Raw genomic sequence first — 8,910 nt, 5'->3', positions numbered from 1 at the left:
CGGGGCTGCGACTGGGCTCGCCGCTCTCCCTGCGGCGCTCCGGCCGCCGGGGAGAGTGGAGCCGCAGCGGGCTCGCCGCCTTCCCCCGGCGCTCTGGCCGCCAGGGAGAGCGGAGCCCCGGCCAGGCTCTCCGCCCTCCTCCCGGCACTCCGGCCAGTCGGGGAGAGCGGGGCCCCGGCCGGGCTCTCCGCCCTCCTCCCGGCGCTCCGGACGCCAGCGGAGCCGCGGCGGGCTCACCGCCTTCCCCCTGGCGCTCCGGCCGGTTGGGGAGAGCGGGCCCGTGGCCAGGCTCGGCGCCCTCCCCAGCCGCACTCCCCACCGGGGGCGGGCGGGGGGGAGGGGCGGCGGGAGGCTTTTTTGCATCAGGTGGCAAAAAAGCCAGAGCCGGCCCTGGTTACAGCTTGCATCCAGCACTCTCTGATGACTGGACACGTGCACCGTATATACATAAAATCTCCTCTTTCACTGCAGTTTCTCCAACATTTATCCCTATTCAATCGCTATGTATTTTTTAGCCTGATGGGTTTGAGATACCATTGAAACAGTATCTTAAAGACATTTTCTTTTATTGTGCTACAGACTGTGCTTGCTAGTCCTCCTTTCCAGATCAAACCCCATTCCTCTGGTGTCATTTGTCTGCTAGGTCAGGGGTTCTCAAACTGGGGGTCAGGACCCCTCAGGGGGTCATGAGGTTATTACGTGGGGGGGTCGCAAACTGTCAGCCTCCTCCCCAAACCCTGCTTCACCTCCAGCATTTATAATAGTGTTAAATATAAAAAAGTGTTTTTAATTTATAATGGGGGGTCGTACTCAGAGACTTGCTGTATGAAAGGGGTCACCAGTACAAAAGTTTGAGAACCACTGGTCTAGGTCCTTTCCCCAGCTGTTTCACCACTTCTGGATGATTCAGTGTTGCAGTGAGGCTGATAGCTGGACCCAGTTCCCAAATATCCTGCCTTAATTTGTGTCTGCGACCAGCTGCAGAGGCATTTTAAAAAGGAGGGAAAATGAGGAATAACAAACGTTTGGAATCCCAAATGAACCTAACATCTTTACAAGGGTGCGTTCTGCATGAGTCAGACAGGCAATAGTCTTCCCCTCCTTCGCACTCTGCCTGAAACACATGGCCGGAACAGAGAGCCGTGTGCTGATCAGGGGTGTGCCTTCTGTCGCACGTGCAACTGTTTCCTTGCATAGGTCTCGAGCAGATCAGGGAGCCCTGATATTAGGGTGCCTGGGAAAGGAGGCCTCCCGATGCGGTCAGTTGGGCGGAAGGAGAGAGAGAGGTGGGACTGTGGTGGAGGGAAAGCAAAGCAGGGGGATCACACCCCAAACTCCCCCCAATCCTGTACAATCTCCCTCTAGCCCACAGACAATCTGCATACAACAACAAACCAGTGCACTTAGCCCCGGATTCATGAGCAACCCTACCACTATGCAAGTCTGAGCGCAGGAGAGAGAGACACAAATTTCAAAGAAACAGAGTGTGTTTAAAAGCTCCCAACTTATTAAATAGGCTTCCATTTTCACATCCATTATACCCAGCAGCATCTTGACCAGAGGTGGGCAAACTACGGCCCTTGAGCTCCCGGCCGGGGAGGCTAGCCCCCGGCCCCTCCCCTGCTGTCCCTGCTCCCCCGCAGCCTCACCTCGCCGCGCCGCCAGCGCTCTGGCCCACTACTCCTGCCAGGCAATGCAGCGGTGTGTCTGGCTCCAGCCGGGCGGCGGGGCTGCGAGTTCCTGCTGCTCTGAGCAGCATGGTAAGGGGGCAGGGAGCGGGGCGGGGGGTTGAATAAGGGGCAGGGGATCCCGGGGGGCAGTCAGGGGACAGGGAGCAGGGGGTGGTTGGATGGAGTGGAGGTTCAGGGGGGGCAGTCAGGGTACGGGGAACGGGGGGGTTGGATAGGCATGGGAGTCCCGGGGGCACAGCCTCCCGGGGGGGGGGGGGGGGCAAGTGGGGCAATTTGCCCCAGGCCCCGCAGAGGCCCCACGAGCCCTGGCCAAGAATCCCTGCTAGAGGCGCCTTTTTAATTTTTACTCACCTGGCCGCGTTCCGGGTCTTTGGCGGCATTTCGGCAGTGGGGGGCCCTTCAGTTGCTCCGGATCTTCGGCGGCATTTTGGCGGCGGGTCCTTCAGTGCTGCCGAAGACGTGGAGCGAGTGAAGGACCTGCCGCCGCCACCGCAGACTCGGAGTGCCGCCCAGTGAGTATGTCCGCTCCCCCGTTTTGTCCCAGGCCCCCTGAATCCTCTGGGCGGCCCTGCCCGGGGGGGCCTGTCAGGGGGCAGGGGTGTGGATAGGAGTCGGGGCAGTCAGGGGACAGGGAGCAGTGGGGGTTGGATAGGCGGTGGGGTCCTGGGGGGGCTGTCAGGGGACAAGGACCAGGGGGAGTTGGATGGGTCAGAGGTTCTGAGGGGGGCAGTCAGGGAGCGGGAAGTGGGAGGGGGTGGATAAAGAGTGGGGGCCAGGCTGTTTGGGGAGGCACAGCCTTCCCTACCTGGCCCTCCATACGGTTTCGCAACCCCGATGTGGCCCTTGGGCCAAAAAGTTTGCCCGCCCCTGATCTTGACTATATCCTTTTAAATAAATGTTACCTGGTTGGGGTCTACGTCATAGCCATGTTTGGTTCCTAGGGTTCGTCCCATGGCCAGGTTGATCACGTAGCCCACAATGGCAAGTGAAAAAGCTGTGCCAACCATATCTTTCCACTTGCTCACCAGTGGGAGTGTGGGGACTGGGAAGCTGCAGCCAAAGAATAGAGGAGAAAGCTGTCAGGACATAGGTGTTTAGAGATGGAGCCAGTGGACCAGGATTTGACTTTATATATACAGGATTCACTTCACCCACTACTAAAATGCAGTCACCTCTGGGAGGAACACAGCAGCTGTTTAACAGTGCACAGCAGCACTGCGCAACTGTTCAGGAAAATGAGTGAAGAATGACCCATCCAAATGAAACTGCGGGGGAAATTTAGGTCAGTGGACTCCAGCTGGGATTTGGTCAGGATGCTGGGGCTTTTGCAAAAAGTGCCAGAGGATTTTAAATGATCCCAAGTGACCACATCTTTTGTTCTCTCTTTAATCTGAAAGACTGCACCTCCAAGCAACACAGCCCCCTCTAGTGCCATGCAGAGCCGTTGGCTCAGAACCGACCGAGAGAGGAGTGCCAGGAACTGCATCACCAACACCAAAGAATGAGAGCTCCTCAAAAATTTTCCAGTGGAAGAGTCAGGAAGTTTGACTAAATCGAAACATTTCACAGGAATGAGACAATGTCGATGAAATTTCATTTTGAAAAAAAATCAAAACGATTCAGTTTGATAAGGTTGAAACCATGTTTTGACTTTCTCATTTTGAAACAACTTTTTCATTTTGACTTTTATTGTACATGATATAGTATAATATGCAGTGTCGTTGTAGCTGTGTTGGTTCCCGGATATTAGAGAGACCAGGTGGGAGGTAATATTTTTTCTTGGCCCAACTTCTGTTGGGGAGAGAGATGAGCCTTTAAGCTTACACAGAGCTCTGCTTCAGGACTGAAGAAAAAAGAGCGTGTCTCTTCCACCAACAGAAGTTGGGCCAAGAAAAGATATTACCTCCCACCTTGTCTCTCTGATAGAATAATTGAAACACAACATTCCAATTGAACCTAAATGGAATATATCTCTACAAAGAATACCAATGTGATCCCCAGGCTTACAGAACTTACCGTGCTTTGCACATGCTGAATAATATCCTAGACACAATCCCAACTCTAGCCTTGTTTATTATTTCGACACAGGACTGGTGCTGTGTGTCCCTTGTAATTATAAGATTGTGCAGCGCAGTATTGTATGCTTTGCACAATTATAGCTTGGTAATTATATACTGCCCTTTATAATCCACTAATGCATTGACTCAGGTAAAGAAAGAAGGATTAGGAGACATTTTCCACTCCAACCTAGCCTAGATTCTGTTCTATTTTGGTTCTTATGCCTCAGCCTGCACAATGGTATCTGAGTGCAGTGCTGCAGGGCTATTGCTACTGCCTGGGGTTAGTCCTTATCCTAGGATATTGTAGGATGATTTACGAATGCTCAGGCAAATTAGTGCCCTCTTTGGATACCAATCACAAAAGACAGTCGCTCCCTGCTGTAGTTATTATTACTTGTTACAAGTAACTTGTATTATGGTAGCGCCTAGCGGCCCCAGCAGAAACTGTTGCCCCATAGTGCTGGGTGCTGCACAGACACAGGAAGGGAGGATTTTACATTTCCCAGATGGGAAACCAAGGCCTGGAAAGATAAAATGACTTGCCCAATGTCACTCAGGGAGGCTGTGGTAGAGCTGGGACGCAAACCCAGGTCTCCTGCGGTCACTGTACACACCCCACTGGAGACAAAGGTCACATTCAGCTCCTGCCTTGTGCAGAACCTGAACCAGGGTGGAACCCCTCTCTACCCCCTCGTAGTGCCCAGTGGTGCCTTTCTGCATGAGGCTGTTTGTTAGGGGCATAGATTTTGCTGAGGACAAGGCAATCACTCAGGGAGAGCTACGGAGGAACCTCAGTAAACAGGGCGAAGGTCAGTAATAAAATGGTGTCCCTTTCACTGAGTTCTCTATTTCAGCAGGCAGTGTCCTTCGTTATCCCTCACTTCTGTGGGGGTTGTATCCCAGATTGCAGCACGGGCTGGTAGGGGACTATCCCTGGTCCAGAAGGAATCAGCCCTTGGAAATGGATTCAGGCCTGCAGGCGCACTTACCCCATCTTAATCTTCCCAACGATTGGCATGTTGTATTTCTCAGGCATGTTCAAGCAGCCGGAGACCGCGGTAGCTACTATGACCTGAAATCACAGAGAGTAAAGGAGCTGTAAGGGGAAGCAGCATTGTCAGATCCTTACGCAGCGTTGCACGGACTTAGCTGTGCGGGATGGTGAGATAGTGGCTAATGCCTACTACAGACGAGAACGATACCTGTAAAGCCAAATTCAGCCCTGGATCAAGCGGGAGAAACATCCATCCGCTTCAATGGGTGTTATGTCCGTTTATGTCACAGATTAGTTTACCCCCATAGACATTAAAGGAGTGCACTGGCAATCCAAAATATGAGGGAGAAACAATGCGGGGGGGGGGGTTCTCCTCCTCTTGAGAATATAATAATACTTGGGCTTCCCTATCCCCTTTCATCACAGGATATCCAAGCACTTGATGAGTATTACTGGAGCCACACAAGACAAGGTTGATCAGTCACGTCATCCCCATTTTGGAGAACTGAGACAGTGCCCTAAAATAGCAGCGAGCTGGGATAGTGAGGAATAGAACCCAAAGTTCCTGACCCCTAGTTTCCTGTCCTAAAATCTCGGTAACACTCCCTCCCCCATGGAAGCTTGTGGTCATTCTACACATGCTCTGAGGGGAGACTTAGCCCGTATATGGTTGAGAGAGAGCTCACAGCAGGAATGTGGCTGGCAAGGCCTCTGCAGATATGAACCTAACCCGCTGTGGCTCTGTGGGGGCTGGGGAGATGTATAGTTTGTCATGGTTTCACTTAGAGGTGAACCACAACAGGGTGACTGAATCCGTCACACACCCACCTGGGATTTGGGGGTCCCCAAGCCAAATGTTCTGACTCAGGCCCAACCCTCGTTCTGACATGAAATTCAGTGGGGTCAGCAGCTTCTCTCGGAGGTTCTGGAGCTGCTGAATTTCTGAAACTTAAGCCAAACTCAGGGGCCCCGGTGTCCCGTCGCCCTTGAATTGTGCACCCGGTCAGTGCAGGGTGTAAAAGTCAGAGCAGGGTGTAAAAGGCAACCAAATCAGAAGTGTAGTGCTCTACACCCACTTCATCCTGGTGTAAATGACCATGTGAAGCAGGCACTGGTGCACTGGGCTCAGTGGTGCGAGCCCCCCTGAACCGAAACCAAAAAATCTAATTAGAGTGACACTGCCGGTGCCTCCTGCTTCCCCAAGCATCCAAGCCATGCAGGTGTCCTGAGTCCGACATCATGCCTCACCAGGTGTCAAAGCAAGGGTGCTTTGAAATCTAGGCCCTTTCCCTGCCTGTCCTAGATAGGCACCTTCCTGCAAAGGCTGGGAAGAGATGAGGGGAAAAGTCTCTTTCAGGGAAAGGTTGTTTCCTCTCTAATGGACAGAGGATGACAGAGCTCAGGTGTCACTTACTATGACAATCTCCATGGGGATGGGCACCCGGATCTTCTTCATGTATTTCATGTTGAGCTCTTTCACAATAATAAGGAGCACAGTGCTGATCAGGGCGAAGATCAAGGAGGCCACGTTGGTCTTGGGGAGATTTTTGCAAATATCAATAAATGTCTAGAGGTGGGAGAAGGGACAGCCGTCAGCAAAATGTTGAGAAGGGCTACTTGGAATTCCAGTGGGCAAAGCAGCGAACACCCCCCCCAGCCCACTCTGGCCTCTCCATGGACATCTCTGAGCCACAGGTGCTGGAACTAGGGGTGCTGGAGGTGCTGCTGCACCCTCTGGCTTGAAGTGATTTCCATCATATCCAGGGTTTACAGTTTGGTTCAATGGCTCTCAGCCATTCCGTTCCAGCCCCCCTGCTCTGAGCATATGAAACAGGCACTGGGGAATGAAACAAGCACCAGAAATCCCAAGACAGCCTGCTTCTGTGTCTGGCTACTTCAGTTACGCAGCCAAACTTCCAGGTGCATAGGACCCGCGGAAGTCAATGGAAAGGACTATGGATCGGCCCCAGAGAGGGGCGGGGCCATCTCCTCAAGTTCACGTAAAGCACATCTCCACTGACTTCAGTGCAGCTACCCCATTCATAGCCGTTGAGGATCTGGGCCTATATATTTAAAAACATTCAGTGCCCTTACCCATGCCCCTAATGACATCTTTGATTATTGAAACTCAAAGCATTTGAAAAAAACCCGCTCATTTATGTTCCATCGTTAGTGCTGATTGCATCCTTTTTTGTGTTATTTCGCTCATCTGGGACAGTGAAAATAGATTCACCAGGGCCTGATTCCCCTCTCATACCAGTCTTATGCCACGGTCACTCCATTGCCATATATCAGTCAGAGGCGGATGAAATGTGGATCAACCCCATATGGTTCTCTTTTTTTTTTCCCTAGTCCCTAATTCTCATCCACTTCCCCAGTGCTGCAGCACCTGACTTGCAAAGAATGCTGGGAAATGTTTAAATCCAGACGGAATACCTGCGTTCATTGGAATACTAAAAATCATGGAGGTGTCTCTAGGGATTGTAGGTTTGGATTTTCCTGCATCGGCCCCAGGGACGCTCTGACATGCCCGACTCTCTGCTGACTCATCTGATTCTGTGATTCCAAACCTAAACAGGCTAAGGTCAATCCAGCAGTGTCGCCTCAGAGGAACTGCCAGGCTGGACCAGACCAGGAGACCATTTAGTTCAGTGTCCCATCTCTGACAGTGGCCAGCACCAGATGGATCAGAGGAAGGCGCAAGAGGTCATATTTATGGGATAACCTGCAGCCACGGGTAGTTTCCCCTGACCCCTAATAGCTAGAGGCTGGCTCGTGCCGTAAAGCAGGAGGGCTAATATTCCTTCCAAGACTCCCTCAAGACCCATCAATGGAAATAATTAAAAACGATCAGGCCTCAGGTCTGATTGTGGTTTTATTTATGACAATAGCGGCACAAGGGACCCTGGGTACAAGCTGAGAGTGCTGGGAATGGAGCGGACTGCCATGTGCTTGCACCCTCTCAGCCCTCTGCTCATTTGATTTAGGATTCATTAAGTAACGTCCCCATGTATTTGCTGATGCAGTGTCTGCAGCGTGCTAGCCCCTGGGCCGAGGTGTGGAGAGAAGGTCCCTACCCCAGCGAGCTCACTTACATAGACGATGGCCAAGGGCCCAGTGTAGGCCGGGATCGTCAAGCCAAAGACATATTTGAGCACCGAGATGAGGATCTGGAGCCCTGCTGCAGTCATGAAGCCCCGGATGAAGGATTCCGAGAGGTAGATGGCAACGAAGCCAAACTGCACGAATCCCAGACAGATCTAAGGATGGACGGACACACGCATCACAGTGAAAACGTACTGGAAACAGCCCAGACCCCGTCCCCAGGGGCCATCACAGAGATCATTAACGGAGAGCTGCTGCACACGACAGGCTGGCCCCTGCAGTGTGGGGCAGCCACATGGCGCTGGGCACTGGGGCGGTCTGGAGACAGAGCCAGCGTAACTAGCCCAGGGAGAGTCATGCCAGGCTGGGAGCATGCTCAGGTGGCAAAGAGCCAATACAGAGGCTAGGGGAGTGTGGCTGGGATGCCATTTTGTTCCCTTGGGGCCACTAGTGTCGCCCGGTGAGTGCTCTAATCAATGACTATCTCTGCTCACAGGATTGGGAGAGTGCACAGGGTGAACTTTGCACCATCTTGGCAACTGCATCCTCCCCCCAGCCCTGCACCATGAGCCAGACGCCCGCTCTGAACACAGGCAGTGGAAACACAAACTATGCCCAGGGCCGGTGCAACCACCAGGGCGCCAAGTGGTTGGGGGCGCCAAAAAGCGGTGCCCTGGCTCGGCAGGGAGGAGCCGCCTTCCGGAGGCACCGGAGAGCCAGAGCGTCGGCTTGCGGGGGCGGCGAGCCCCAGCCATGGAGGAGCCGGCGTGGCGCAGGGGGGCAGCAGCCCTGCAAAGGCGGCGGCACTGCTAGCTGGGTCTAGCCGGGCCCCCCGCTCCGCCTGCCCAGGCTGCGGCCTGGCGCCCCCCCACCCCCAGGGGCTCCTGCAAGCTGCAGCAGATGCATGTGGGCGCCGGCCCCTGTGCACCCCTCAGGTCCCCCCTTGTCCCACTCGGGCTCTGCAGCTCCCCGGTATGTGAGTTGCCACCACTGCTGCCCCTCCCGAAGCTCCCCGCTCTCGCTGCCTCAGCACTCTGCAGGGGAGGGGCTGTGCATGCGG

Source organism: Malaclemys terrapin, chromosome 4 (genome assembly GCF_027887155.1).
Source record: "Malaclemys terrapin pileata isolate rMalTer1 chromosome 4, rMalTer1.hap1, whole genome shotgun sequence".
In the NCBI taxonomy this organism is placed as follows: Eukaryota; Metazoa; Chordata; order Testudines; family Emydidae; genus Malaclemys; species Malaclemys terrapin.
Note: the sequence above shows the minus strand (reverse complement) of the source record.